Source organism: Leptodactylus fuscus, chromosome 4 (assembly GCF_031893055.1).
Source record: "Leptodactylus fuscus isolate aLepFus1 chromosome 4, aLepFus1.hap2, whole genome shotgun sequence".
Classification (NCBI taxonomy): Eukaryota; Metazoa; Chordata; class Amphibia; order Anura; family Leptodactylidae; genus Leptodactylus; species Leptodactylus fuscus.
In genome coordinates this window covers 184,903,735-184,918,981 of record NC_134268.1, presented here as the reverse complement: position 1 = coordinate 184,918,981, position 15,247 = coordinate 184,903,735, and positions in this window count along the sequence as shown.

The window sequence follows — 15,247 nt, the reverse complement described above, 5'->3', positions numbered from 1 at the left end:
AATATATGATATATTAAAGAAGCAGTGCTAGAAATAATTTCCCTTTAAGGACAGTCACTGAGGAAATAATTGTGATAACACTTTCCAGCTTTCCCTAGTGAAAGTTGTTCATACACTCAAAAAATAAATCACTGCTATATTCCCTGAATTTCTACCTAAAATTCAAAAATACCTGGAAATAAAAGTTAGTGCATAATGTCTTTAAAACGACCCTGCTAATAGAAAGATTGATGTTACATTAAAATTGTATAATGTGCTTACTGGTGCCCACCATGCGGATACCTCTGTTACTCCAAACAGATCCCTATATCTGCTTCATTCCTCTGGAGTGCTGTCTAAGTCATATATATGCCTCCGTCCACAGACAGAGCTACAGTAGAAGGCCATTTTATCACATAAGGCTGTATTCACACTGAGTAACGCTGGCGTTTTTTGTGCTTATTTTTGCACATAGCGCCGCGTTAACGCCGCGTTTACGCCGTGTTAACACCGCGCTATTTTGCAGTGTGCAAAAATAAGCACAAAAAACACCTGCGTTACTCAGTGTGAATACAGCCTAACAGATGCATACCTCCCAACTTTTGAAGAACCGAAAGAGGGACAAAATGTGCGGGGCGTGTAGTGCGCAGCAACAAATTTAGCCCCACCCACTTTTGTGTTGACTCCGCCCACTCTCATTAATTTTTCATGTGCCCGCACACAGTATAATCCTCCTACAGTCACCCGTAAATTATATGTTCCCCCTCTATCTCTCCCCCAGTTTCATATACACCCTTCATCTGCCCCCAGTTTCATGTCCCCCCTCCATCTCTGCCCCCAGTTTCATGTCCCTCCATCTCTGTCCCCAGATTCATGTCCCCCCATCTCTGCCCCCAGATTCATGTCCTCTCCATCTCTGCCCCCAGATTCATGTCCCCCCATCTCTTCCCCCAGATTCATGTCCCCTCCATCTCTGCCCCCAGATTCATGTCTCCACATCTCTGCCCCAGATTCATGTCCTCTCCATCTCTGCCCCCAGATTCATGTCTCCACATCTCTGCCCCCAGATTCATGTCCCCTCCATCTCTGCCCCCAGATTCATGTCCTCTCCATCTCTTCCCCCAGATTCATGTCCTCTCCATCTCTGCCCCCAGATTCATGTCCTCTCCATCTCTGCCCCCAGATTCATGTCCTCTCCATCTCTGCCCCCAGATTCATGTCCTCTCCATCTCTGCCCTCAGATTAATGTCCCCTCCATCTCTGCCCCCAGATTCATGTCCCCACATCTCTGCCCCCAGATTCATGTCCCCACTTCTCTGCCCCCAGTGTCATGCCATCCTCTCCTTCATCTGCCCCCAGTTTCACGTTCCACCTCCACATTAAACTTACCTTTTCCTTGTTGCCCTGCTGCACTCTGCGCGTCTCTCTCTCTCTCACTGGCGCACAGTTGTAGACGCGATGTGACGTCATCACATCGAGTCTACAAGCCAGTAGCCGGCGGCAGCGGCGAAGTGAGGAGCTGACCTGTGTCAGCTCCTTGCTTCAGCTGCGTATGTGTTCAACTCAGATCTGCGTCCTCTGGACGCAGATCTGAGTTGAAATCGGGACATACCTCCCCCCAACCGGAACCGTGGGACATGTCACCAGAATCGTGAATGTCCTGCGGAAATCGGGACGGTTGGGAGGTATGCAGATGTGCTGCAGTACCAGGAATAACCACTATACAATGTACGGGACTGTGGCAGGTAAATAGTGGAGAGGCTACCGCACTCATCCAAAAGCTGCAACCTTTTAAATCTGTGATGATCTGTGGGGGTGATGGGTTGTTGCAGATTTTGCTGAAGTTTTTGAGCCAAAGCCAAGAATAGCTACAGAAGGAATGGGAAATATATAGGAAGTTCTTATACTACTACCTTCTGCTTAATCAACTCTTGGCTTTGGCTCAAAAAACTGCAGCAAAATCTGCATCAAAAAGAACTGCATTTCCATTATGTGGGGCCTTAGCCTCATGGAAGCTTCTGTAATCCATTTCTCTTCTGCTGGAGCTTCACTGGGCATCACTCCACAACCAATGTCTCCAGGATCAAGTGATTCTCTCTTTGTTCTCCTGCCAATCTGCACTCACGGTTCTACTCTACCCTTCCATCATTCCATTCATTCAAAGTCTGGTGGTTCCATTTAAAAGCTGATCAGAATACTAGCCTATTCCTGCTAGGCTAGTAGCTACATCCATGAGATTAGAAAGGTTGATGAGCATCGTTGCAGACGGATAAGATTATTTTACAATGCTAAGTCTAGATTATTTGTTCACATGTTTATAATGGAACAGCAGTCAGCAAAATATCTGATTCTTTGGTCCATTTTCATTTCCCAAGGATGGAAAACGTGAACATATTCGCTATGAAATAATTACACTACTGTGTATTAATACAAGGATGCTTTGTAGGTTGACCTTTACTCTGACATATTAACATGCAGAACTTTTTATAGGGGCAATAGAGGACACTGTATGCCTGCAATTCACGAATTATTGTTTGCGTTGTAATACATTGTAATAAACTGAATTAAATTGAAAATGACATTATTTGAAATGAAACAAATCACTGAACAGATAATGTGTCACCTGCTATGTGGCAAATGTTCAACGTTTGCAGACATGTATTCCAATAATGTAACTCCAACAGTTTCATATGTTTGCCATTGTAAACAAAAAAAAATACCATACATTATACATCTTTTCCTGGATTCTCAATATATATATATATATATATGTATATATTTTTATAAATTCTTTATTTATAAACTATTTACAAATAAGCAAAACAAGAATCAAAACTGTAACAAGGCAGGACCGGAGCGACCAGACCCACGAAACCAAATCACAAATATAGACATGTCCAAAATGACGAGACTAAGCAATACAATACCACGTAGGGCAAAAGGCAAAAACAACAAACCAAGAGACAAAAGAAGAGGGAGGAAGGCAAAGAGAGGAAAAAGAGAAAGAACGAGAAGGAAAAAAAAAAGGCCGCAGCCACCAACCAACCAACCGCAGAGACACATCAGCCAACTAGATTCCTGTACATTTAGGTACCCCAGGGGAGAGTCCACGGAGTCCAAACGTCCATGTAGCACTCCCGCACATCCTGAAGAGACGCGACGAGGTCACTCACGACCCCAAAGCCCACTACGTTATGAGGTCATTAGGGAAGAAGGGGGGATGGGGAGACTAACAGAGCGTCAGGACGCAAGTCCTGGCTGCTTGGGGCACGGAATGAAGGGAAGATCTATGATAGGAGCGTAGAGGGAGGGCCGAAAGATGAAGCAAGAAAAGAGTCGATGAGTACGGAGGAGAGATTTGTAAAGTCTAGCTAACCACCTAACGGACCCCCTCCCAGGGCAAGCTACATCGAACCTCGCGAGTAAGAAGTCAAATCCCGGGGAGCTAGGCAGAGAAGAAATGAAGTGAGATAACTGACGAACCATCTATGGAAGTCACCTAAGACTGTCAAGGGAAAGAGCAACTAGCGAGGAGACAAACCCTACTGGGCTTGGACTCAAAATAAGCAGCTATGGGACACAACGGGGTACCTAGGGAATGGAAAAGGAAGGGCCGCCCCCTCATGAAAAAGTATCTCTGCAAGAAAGGCTACAATGAATCTTCCACCTCAAAGTAGGCGGATCAGGGAAGATCGCATCTCCATCGGGCATAATGGGGAAAAGAACAGTGGGGTCCGTCCTGGAAGAGAAAGGAGAAAAGAAAGAAAAAAAAAAAGGGGACACATACACACACACACACACAAGACACTATAAACAAAATCAAAAAGCACTACCGAGCCCAGCTAGTCCAGGTCGGAACACAAAAAACAGTGGGGAAAAGCCCACTAGGTCTCGTGGACACACCGCAGTACATCCTCAGAGAGCTGCCGAACCTAACTAGTCAGGCGAGAGGCAGTATACTATAGTATGCTACCCGTACCCCAAGCAGGAACATTAAACATCAACAAGAAACCGGGCACAGAGGAGGGCAAAGAAAACGAGAAAAACAGGGAACCCCGGACCAAGTCGGGCGACCACCAGAGCATCTGGAGTCCTCCACACAAACCCGGTTAGAAGGAATTAAATAATAATAATTAATAAGGAAAATAATGGACAAAAGGATTCCAAAACCTGAACCCATCATTTTGGCCTGTGCCTACAAATTTATTGTAGAAAAGCATAATGCAACATCATATCTGACTGATGAAGATGGATATCCCGTTTGCATGTTAAATATGTATTTATTAGACTACAATTTTTTACATATTCCAAAAAAAAAAAAAAAAAGTAATAAGTATCTGAATGATATAGACACATCATGCAAGATATTGATAAAACAATGCTAAACTTTTAGGCAAGGGTTACACCTAGACTTTTATCAAAGTACAAAAGAAAAACCCTCTGGGAATTTATTAAGACTGACATATCCTTGACCTTGTGACCCAAAATTATTAAGAGGCTCTGGCCCTCGATAATTATGGTGTGTCTTGGGAGGTTCTGCACACCTGTACCAAAGTTTACTACATCCAGAGGCTGGTATAGATTTCAGGTTCTAACTCATTGTAGTTTTCTGGCATGGGTTATAGTAGATATGATGGGCCGAGAAGTCCCTGTACCCCCTGGATCTCAGGCTCGGTTCAGCATTCGGGTTTCCATTTGGGGGTTCCCCAAACAGAAACCTATATGCATTAAAAAGCAGTTATCTAAGAAACCACACGGACCCCATAAACTGTAATGAGGTCCGTGTGGTTTCCGCATGAAAGATACAAAGTCTATGGGGTCCGTGTGGTTTCTTAGGTAACCGCTTTTTAATGCGTATAGGTTTCTGTTTAGTGGGTCCCCAAGCGGACTCCCCGAACGGAAAACCAAAGGCTGATGTGAACCGGGCGTCAACCTTGTTCCACCCAATAGATTAGAATGTAGTGAGCAGAACAGACAAAGATCAAGGTGGGGAAAATACAGTTTATCTGTCTTAAATTACAGTTTTAAGGTGTAGAAAGTTTAGTAAATTCCACCAACTGTTTTTCTCCTCAACTTACTCATGTGCCTACAACCATGTAGGCACACACTCTCCCTGATGTGTACGATTATCCCTTGACCCTGGTCTATAGACTCTCACTCTGCCAAATCAGTATCCCTACGCTATGCTGAGGAGGCCCAATAGGCCGAAACAGCGCTGTCCATAGCTGGGAATCTGTTCCTTTTGGAATAGAAATACTAATTTGGCAATTAAATCCGCATCATGATATTAGACTTTTTAAGAGTGCACTGTTCTCCTAATTACATCCTGGAGAATAGATTTGCATATTTTTTACCTACACCCATTTAAAGCAGTAGTGTATAGACAAGAACAGACTACATATACAGTAACTGCTGCCTTTCCTTTAGCACTAGATTAAAGGGTTTTTACAGAGATAAACTCAGATTCAGTAATCTCTTTATTCTATCAATTCTGCTTCTCAACCTGGATATGTAAGCAGCATTGTCAATTCATCAGTAGCAATACAGCGAGTCTTCCTCTATACACTCTGTACACATCATGTTATTTTACTGGTGGTAGATTTTTGTGAAAGAAAAAAAGTTCAGTTTTATAATAAAATAAAATAGGATGGATACAGTGTATAGAAGGTCTCTGTGCTGACAGTAGAGAAACAGAATTTACCAATCACTATAAAGTTACATGTGAAGTTCATACAAGCTCACAATTCTGGAGAGCGCTCATTAAAAATGAAAATGTCACACAAATGTCCCAAAATGTGACGTTTGTGCACATTCCCCTCTTCTGACTGCCCTTCTTTCCTGGTGCTTAAAATGTAGTATATGCTTAAAGTGGGTGTCCCTGCATTGATATTGATGGCTTATCCTTAGCATTGGTCATCAATATCAGGTCATTTAGGGTCCACGACTCAGCACCCCCACCGATCCTCACCTGCTGGATCTGCACAGTATACATAGCTCCGTACACTATATAGTGCTGTTCTGTCCTATTGCAGATTAGCTCCTACTCAATTGAACTCTTCTTTATATCTCACATTATTTAGCCCCTTGTAGATTTTTGTTGAAATAAAAAGCTGCAACAATAAAAACTTCAAAATTACAATAAACTGAAAAGGGAAACATATACTATATAAAAAGCCTCAGTGCTTACAGTTCTTTGTTAATAAACACAATTTACCAGTGCACCACATTCACTAAATTGCTGTACAGCAAGTGTCCCATTTTGTTGTATTGTAAATCTGAAGTTATGTTATTGCAGATACTTTAAAAGGCTTTTTTCAAGATAATTCATCAATATCAGATCAATGGGATTCTGACACCAGCTATTCCCACCGATCAGCTGTTCTCAGCGGCTTATGCAAAGAAAATAGAGCAGGACGCAGACAGCACTGTTCTCTGTGTAGTGGCTGAACCCAGTCACTGCAACTTAGCTCCTATTCAAATGTGTGGACATTGATGTGCAAAAAAGTGTACCCCATAAATCATGATCTGGTACATTCTTCAGGACTATTTCCTCTGTCTTATCTGTGGCACAATCCCAAGGATCTGCTATGCAGCTAAATTAACTCTGTGGCGCCTGACTCTGGTCTAACTGCACAGCTGACTCCTTTTAAGAAAGTCTGTTTCTCTTTAGTTGTACCATCTCATGTGATCTCTTTGGTCTATTGCTTATTGCTCTCTGCTGAGGACTCCCTATATTCATTAGCGTGTGGGAACAAAAAGCAGAAGACACTTTACTTACTTTGACTTACAAGCTATACAATCTGCAAGACTATTTGGTAGAATTGCCAGGGTATAGCCCTACTTAGGTGGAAAGTTTTGCATTATATAACGCACTTGAGCTTATCTGCCTTTACTGTTCCCAAACTCTATCTCTAAGATTAATAAGGGTCTCCATTTGTTATCACTATGCGGAAAGTAATCCCCAGGCTATATAAAATAGACCATGTTTCCTTTCCAAAGTAATGTGGTTTGAGGACTCTTTGATGCGCATGGAAGAACTTTGGTCATAAGACAATAACACATCATCTATTTTCTATACCACTTGGTTTCCATGGTCTTATATCGGAGGCTAGAGACATTTACTCTGCTTGGCTATCAGGGGTTACAAAAAGAACTAGTTCTTCCGCTTTTCCATCATCTGCTACCTGTGAGACAACTGTCTCGGGGTAATCTATTATGACCAGTTGATCTCTACCATTTAGGATGGTTTGGGGAGGTCTTCCAGATTGGTTAGGCTCTCTATAAATATTCCTAGCTGTTTAGAGGTGCCATGACACTCATACAATCTCCATGACTCCTTATCTGTTTACATTATTGTTGTTTCATAGCAGCCATGTGATATAATTACAGCCTCATCCTGCTCACTTCTATGGTGTAATTACAACACATGGCCACTATGAAACAGACGGCATGCAATTTAAAGAGAGAAGGGGTCACAGCAGCCCCTGCAGACAGCTGATCACCAGGATTAATCAATAAAGATGAAATGGACCTGTAGCGTAACTACCGCCATAGCAGCAGAGGCAGCTACCACAGGGCCTGGGACATTAGGGGGCCTGGTGACAGCCGCTACCACTGCGTTTTTATTTTTTTTAATAGGCTGTTACGGGCCCTATTTACTTACCGATCCTGGCTGGGCCGGGATCAGTAAGTGACACCGCGGGCCCAACAAACACTATCATTATACTTGGGGGTCTTTGCAGACCCCCGAGTATAATGATTGGAGGCCCAGGAGAGGTAAGAAACATAAAAAACATTGTTACTTACCTCTCCACGATCCTGCCAGGCCTCTTTCCTAGTTGTCTGATGTCTCTGACGTCACATAAACCCCGGCCTGTGTCCCGGGTCATGTGACGTCGGACGTCTTTGAAGAAGGACGGCAGCGGGGGCCGACAGCCTAGGAGCCGGGGGACAGTTAAGAAACAGTAGTTTTTATATTTTTATTCCCCTGGGTCTCCGATTATTATACTCTGGGGTCTGAAAAGAACCCAGAATATAATAATTGTTTATGGGTGTCCACAGTGGAACATAATACTGTGTGCAGGGGCCACTATGGGGTACAATACTGTGTGCAGGGGCCACTAAGGGACATAATAGAGCGCACAAGAATGCGGAGGAGGGGGTCGGTCGAGGTCGTCGGCGTCGGTGGGGGGCCCATGTCAAAAGTTTGCCACGGGGCCCCGCCATTCCTAGTTACGCCACTGAGATGGACAAACCCTTTAACGCTTTTTTTTTTTTTTTTTACAAGAAACAAAACATAGCCAACATTAAAGTTTTAGTAATTTATAATACAGAATCCTTTCTGTTAGATCACACCAGACAGGCTAGCTTTTTATTCCTATATGCCCTTTCTTTCTTTTTAAAAAAAAGACTTTTGCTCTAGTTGTTCTCCATCTTCTCCTTTTTTCTTTTCCGCCCCTCCTCCCCCCTCACATTCCTCTTTACACAATGACATCACGAAACCTGGGGGCATGGGTCAGTGGTGTAACTATGAATGGCGGGGTCCCGTGGCGAACTTTTGACTCCCCCCCCCACACACACACCGACGCCGAAGACCTCGACCGACCCCCTCCTACGCATTCCTGCGCGCTCTATTATGTCCCATAGTGGCCCCTTCTCACAGTATTATCCCCCATAGTGGCCCCTGCACACAGTATTATCCCCCATAGTGTCCCCTGCACACAGTATTATGTCCCTTAGTGGCCCCTGCACACAGTATTATCCCCCATAGTGGCCCCTGCACACAGTACTATGTCCGACTGTGGACACCCATAAACAATTATTATACTCTGGGGTCTTTACAGAGTATAATAATCGGAGACCCGGGAGAATAAAAACATTAAAAATTACTATTTCTTACCTGTCCCCCGGCTCCTACCATGTCAGACTCCGCTGCCGTCCTTCTTCAATGACGTTGGATGTCACATGACCCGGGACACAGGCCGGTTTCATGTAACGTCAGAAATGTCAGACAACTAGGAAGGAGGCCTGGCAGGATAGTGGAGAGTTAAGTAACAGTGTTTTTTATGTTTCTTACCTCTCCCGGTCCGCCAATCATTATACTCGGGGGTCCAAAAAGAACCCCGAATATAATGATAGCAGCGGTAGCGGCTGTCACCGGGCCCCTAATGTCCTGGGCCCTGTGGCAGCTGCCTCTGCTGCTATGGCGGTATTTAGGCCACTGCCTGGGTTGCAACGGAAAGGACGCAGGCCCCGGTCATGTGAAGTCAGGGACGTCACACAAGTAGGTCTGAAGTCTGCCCGGAGAGGTAAGTAACACAGTTTTTTATGTTCCCTTACTCCTCCTGGGCCTCTGGTGATTATACTCGGGGGTCTTTTCAGACCCTCGAGTATAATAATGTTTGTGGGGCAGCTGCCAGGATCAGTAAGTAAATTGGACCTGTGACCGTCTGTAGTAACTCCAGTCAGTAACGGCCTATTAAAACAAAAAACAAAAATGCACCGGTAGCAGCTGTCACTGGGCCCCCTAATGTCCTGGGCCCTGTGGCAGCCGCTACCGTTGCTATCCCGGTTAATGACTTTCACACTTGTATGTAAACAAACCCCAATACAAACTGGGACCTGAGCCGCCAAACGAATCTTGAGAGGTTCGCCCATCTCTACTTGTTAGTAATGTAATCTATATACTAATATGACTTGTATTCATAATGATAATAACATATGTTTTTTATAGACTGGTGGCAGGCCCTCAATTTCATTTGCCCTGGTAGGCACAAGGCGGGCCAGTTGTATAATGATCGCTGCTTTCACTTCCTGGATTTATATAAACTAAATTGTGAATGGATACATTACCGTCCAAATTCTTCCTGTTTAGAGTTTCCATTAATTTCAACAGGGGGGAAAACCTAGGACATATCTGTTATAACATTATGGTAAGACGTCAAATATCAAATAAATTGTGATTTTTTTTATTTATTTTTTGTTCTCTAACAATCATTTTGAATAATTAACAGGAAATGTACCTAATGGATGAGCAGTCTATTGTATATTCCACATTGAGCATGTTCTATGCACTTTTAACATTGCTTCTGAGAAACCTTTCCCTGCTGCTATTGTCCAGCTACCCGAGGTCATAAATTATGGATAAAAATTGACTGTAATATATATATATATAAATAAATGGAAACAATAATTCTTGGCAACATTTTACGTTGTGCTGTGTTTTAATACAGCATTTAGCTACAAACCTCAAAGTCTCTGCAGACATTCTATATTTAGTTTTCTTAGTTCTGTCTGCAACATAGGATTCTCATTTCTCCTACTTCTACCCCTATAACTCTACTAAAGCCATAGCTCCCAACTGTCCCTGATCCGGGGGGACAGTCGGATTTTGCACTGCTGTCCCGCCGTCCTAGATTGCTATCAGTTTGCTATGCCCCATCCACTGGCTCTTATCTCAGAGTAGGGTAAAGGCTAATTGGTAGATGCTAAATCCATTTGGGCTAAAGGACTTTTGATGGCGTCATGACCATGTAATCCGACCATTGTGTGGCCGGAGCTATTCTGGAAACTACAGGACAGTGCGGTGTTACACAGAAAGAGGAAGCTACTGTGAACAGAGATTGATGGAAGGTAAGGAGGAGAAAAGAGACAGAATGTGGTGAGCAAGAGGGAAGAACTGGGGGCAGATGTAGGGGGCAATTAGACTGGGGACAGAAAAAGCTGGGGATTGATCGAGGAGTGGACATTAAACTGGAGGGGGAAGATGGAGGGTGACTTTAAACTGGGGACAACTGGAGGAGGACAATAAACCATGGGGGGTAGCTGGAAGGGGACATGTCTGCCTCTAGTTGCCCAAAGTTTAATGCCCCCCTCCAACTACCTCTACTATTTATGTCACCCTCCAGCTGCCCCAAAGTTTTATTTCCCCCTCCAGCTGCCCCAGTTTAATGTCCCCCTCTAGTTTCTGCCAATTTAAATTGGGGCACAAGGAGAGAGACTTAATACTGTGGGGCAATTGGAGAACATTATAATGTGGCGGCATATCATGTTAGGGTGACTGTAGGAGCATTATACGGTGTGGAGGCACATGGAATAATGGATGAGAAAGGGCGGAGTCAACATAGAAGTTGGCGGAGCTAAATTTACAGCAGCAGATGTAGCATGCCACAAATTTTGTCCCTCTTTCTGTCCTTTGAAAGTTGGGAGGTATGCTAAAGTTACGTTCACATCTCCAACTACATTTCTGGTAAAATTCAACAGAGGAAAAAGTTCTGCATAGTTCTGCAACTATTTTCAGTTGTAGTCAACTGTTTTAGTGGTCCACCTCTTCACTGTGTGGGCCCCCTGAAGGACCCAAACAATGGAGGGGCAACACTAGTCTGAACCTAGCATAAGTTACTTATTAAGAATCTTTGTGTGGGAGTTCACATACTGTAATTGGGATCAATTTAAAAGTGCAAAAACCTTCTGCAACTTTCTAAAACATTGTCTACCCATTCTATAAAGTCTCCTAGATTAAAGGGATTGTCCAGCATTTTTTTATGGTCTATCCTTAGGATAGACCATAAACATCTGGTTGCTAGGGCAGCACGGTGGTTCAGTGGGCAGCACGGTGGTTCAGTGGGCAGCACGGTGGTTCAGTGGGCAGCACGGTGGTTCAGTGGGCAGCACGGTGGTTCAGTGGGCAGCACGGTGGTTCAGTGGGCAGCACGGTGGTTCAGTGGGCAGCACGGTGGTTCAGTGGGCAGCACGGTGGTTCAGTGGGCAGCGCTGGAGTCCTAGGTTCAAATCCCGCCAAGGGCAACATCTGCAAGGAGTTTGTGTGTTCTCCCTGTGTTTGCGTGGGTTTCCTCCGGGTACTCCGGTTTCCTCCCACATACCAAAGACATACTGATAGGGAATGTAGATTGTGAGCCCTATATGGGACAGTGACCGACAATATCTGTAAAGCTCTGCGGAATATGATGGCGCTATATAAGTAAGCATAATAAAGCACCATGGAATTAATGGTGCTATATAAATAAATAATAATAATAATAATAGGGCGCAGACAACCAGCCCAGCACAGATCAGCTGTTTTGAGATGCATCCAGTACCCATACTATGCAGTGCATTGAGCTAGAAGCAGATGTCTCTGCATCCTGTATAGTGGCCCGGTAATGTTACTGCAGCTCTGACCTCCAAACCAAAATTAGAGAAGGGCAGAGAGGGATTAAAGAGCAAATTTCAAACACCTTTACTAGCTCTACCTGTTTGCATTTTTTGCAATTCCACCCCAGTTGGAAATTTTGCTGTAGCCCCTGTTGTTGGGGGGGAGGAGGGGCGGAGGAGCCGAATAGCAGCATCGGTCCTGCCGCTGCTGGCTTCACCTGTGCCGGCGTCTACACTGCCCGGCATCCGCCTCTCTATTACAGCGGATGCCGGGTCTGTATTACATTGTGAAGGCTGTACGTCCGATGCCTAGTGCATCGGCAGCACACACGCAGGGCTAGCGGCATAGAAGCGACGACTTCTCGCCGCTGGCTTTGCATATGTAACCCCGCCCACCAATGACGCAACAAAGCCGGAAGACAGAAGAATTTGCTGCAGCGAATACTAGCGAGTATGCGACATGGGACAACCCCTTTAAAAGCACCAATTGCTCTGGAATGGTAGGAACTAGAGAAAAATATCAAACTGTTATAGTGTCAGTGGAGTGGTTGTACATATGGAAGGTTGTAAAGAAATAGAATTAGCGGAGGTGGTGAAAGGTCCTCTTTAAAATAAAAATAAAAAATTGCATACTCACCTGTCCTATTCCTTGCCGTCCCAGCCACAGCTCCATGATCCCTAGAGCCAGTCTTCTGTTCCTTTGCTTTAACAATGATCTGTGTGGCCCCCATCAGTCATGTGTATTTGAACGAGTGCATCATTGTTCCATGAAAACCCCTTTAATGCCTTAAATACACAGTAACACAGAACTTTAACAAACCTCTTTCACTGACTTTTGTTGTATTAGCTTCCTATTACACCTGCTGATATCAATGAGCTCAGATCAACAAAAAACATGTTGAATGGCGCTCACTTGCATCGACTTTATCCAATTATCATTCCTAGGAAAACTTGATCCTGGTAACCGAGTCAGTGTTTCCCCGCATTCACACAACATAAAACTAGGTCTGTGTGTTAAACGGATTTACCGGCATGAACAGTATGTTTGGAGTATGTTATCTCTGCTGCTAGGAGTCCCTGCCTCCCAGTGACATACTGTCCTGTACTATTATTGGTACCATAATGCTAGGAGGCCCTCACCCTGTGTACTGTTCAGGTCGGTAAATCCGACCAACATACAGACTGAATATCACGGCTGTATGTGGGGAAATAGTGCCCTTACACAATGCATTCTTTGGGTGCAATTAAAAATGCATAAAAAATAAACAGTCAAAAAATTTATTATGTGAAAAGTCCCATTCACATGAATTGATTTTAATACAGCAGTGTAGCAGAGGTTAAAAAAACGGCCTTCACATTGCCATGAACATTGTTTGTGTGAATGTAGGATAAGACAATGATCATGGTGGAAAAACACATTGTACAGGGGTACCCTAAGGCCAGGGCTCCAAGTGGCGTTTTAAGAAAAACACAACATTTTATGGTCCCTGCAAAGTGAATCCCATCCACATATTGCAGAAAAACATAAGCACAGCGGAAATGCTGTGATTTCCAAAACCATTGCGTTTTGTAACGTATGTCAATTACTGTATACCTACGGAAACACTTGATTCCTTATAAGTATAATTGAAGCAGAAAGTCCGCAGGGTTTTACCTTGGCGCTTTTTCGCTGCAACCCACTACATGGTTCCTTAGCCTAAGGGTAGTACATGAGATGTTTTTACTTGTGCTAACATATGTGCTTTATTTTGTTCACCAATAAAACTGACCAACACTGACCAATAATAATGCAAAAAAAGTGTGGTTTAGAAAAAAATGTGCATATTAAACACAAGAAAAAATACAGACTTAGGGTGCATTCACACTGAGTAAACGCTAGCTTATTCTGAACGTAAAACACGTTCAGAATAAGCGGCGTCTAAAGCAGCTCCATTCATTTCTATGGGAGCGGGGATACGAGCGCTCCCCATAGAAATGAATGGGCTGCTTCTTTCACTCCGTGCAGTCCCATTGAAGTGAATGGGGAGTGCCGGCGTATACGGCAAGCTCTGCTCATGCCGGAGCGTACACGCCGGCACTCCCCATTCACTTCAATGGGACTGCACGGAGTGAAAGAAGCAGCCCATTCATTTCTATGGGGATTGCTCGTATCCCCGCTCCCATAGAAATGAATGGAGCTGCTTTAGACGCCGCTTATTCTGAACGTGTTTTACGTTCAGAATAAGCTAGCGTTTACTCAGTGTGAATTCACCCTTAGGGTGCATGCACACTACGTAACGCCGGGCGTGTATGAGAGCCGTACACGCCGGCGTTACAGCAGACTGCCGAACACTTCCCATTCACTTCAATGGGAGCGCTCGTAACAGCGGCGTTTACGAGCGCTCCCATTGAAGTGAATGGGAAGTGCTCGGCAGCCCTGCTGTAACGCCGGCGTGTACGGCTCTCATACACGCCCGGCGTTACGTAGTGTGAATGCACCCTTATAATAGCACCAGTGGCATAACTACCGGGGTAACAGTGGTAGCAGCTGCCGTAGGGCCTGGGACATTAGGGACCCGGTGATAGCCGCTACCGCTGCATTTTTTATTTTTATTTTTTAATAGGCCGTTACTGGCTGGAGTTGCTCCAGACTGTAACGGGCCCTATTTACTTACCGATCCTGGCAGGGGTGGGATCGGTAAGTGACAAAGATCCAGGAGAGGTAAGGGAACATAAAAAACACTGTTAGGGTGAGTTCACACTGAGTATACGCCAGCTTATTCTGAACGTAAAACACGTTCATAATCAGCGGCGTATAAAGCAGTTCCCATTCATTTCAAAGGGCCCGGCATACGAGCGCTCCCCATTGAAATGAATGGGCTGCTTTTTTCACTACGATCACTCCCATTGAAGTGAATGGAAAGTGCTCGCGTGTACGGCTCGGAATGAGCTGAGCTAGCCGTACACGCGAGCACTTTCCATTCACTTCAATGGGAGCGCTCGTAGTGAAAAAAGCAGCCCATTCATTTCAATGGGGAGCGCTCATATGCCGGGCCCTTTGAAATGAATGGGAACTGCTTTATACGCCGCTGATTCTGAACGTGTTTTACGTTCAGAATAAGCTGGCGTATACTCA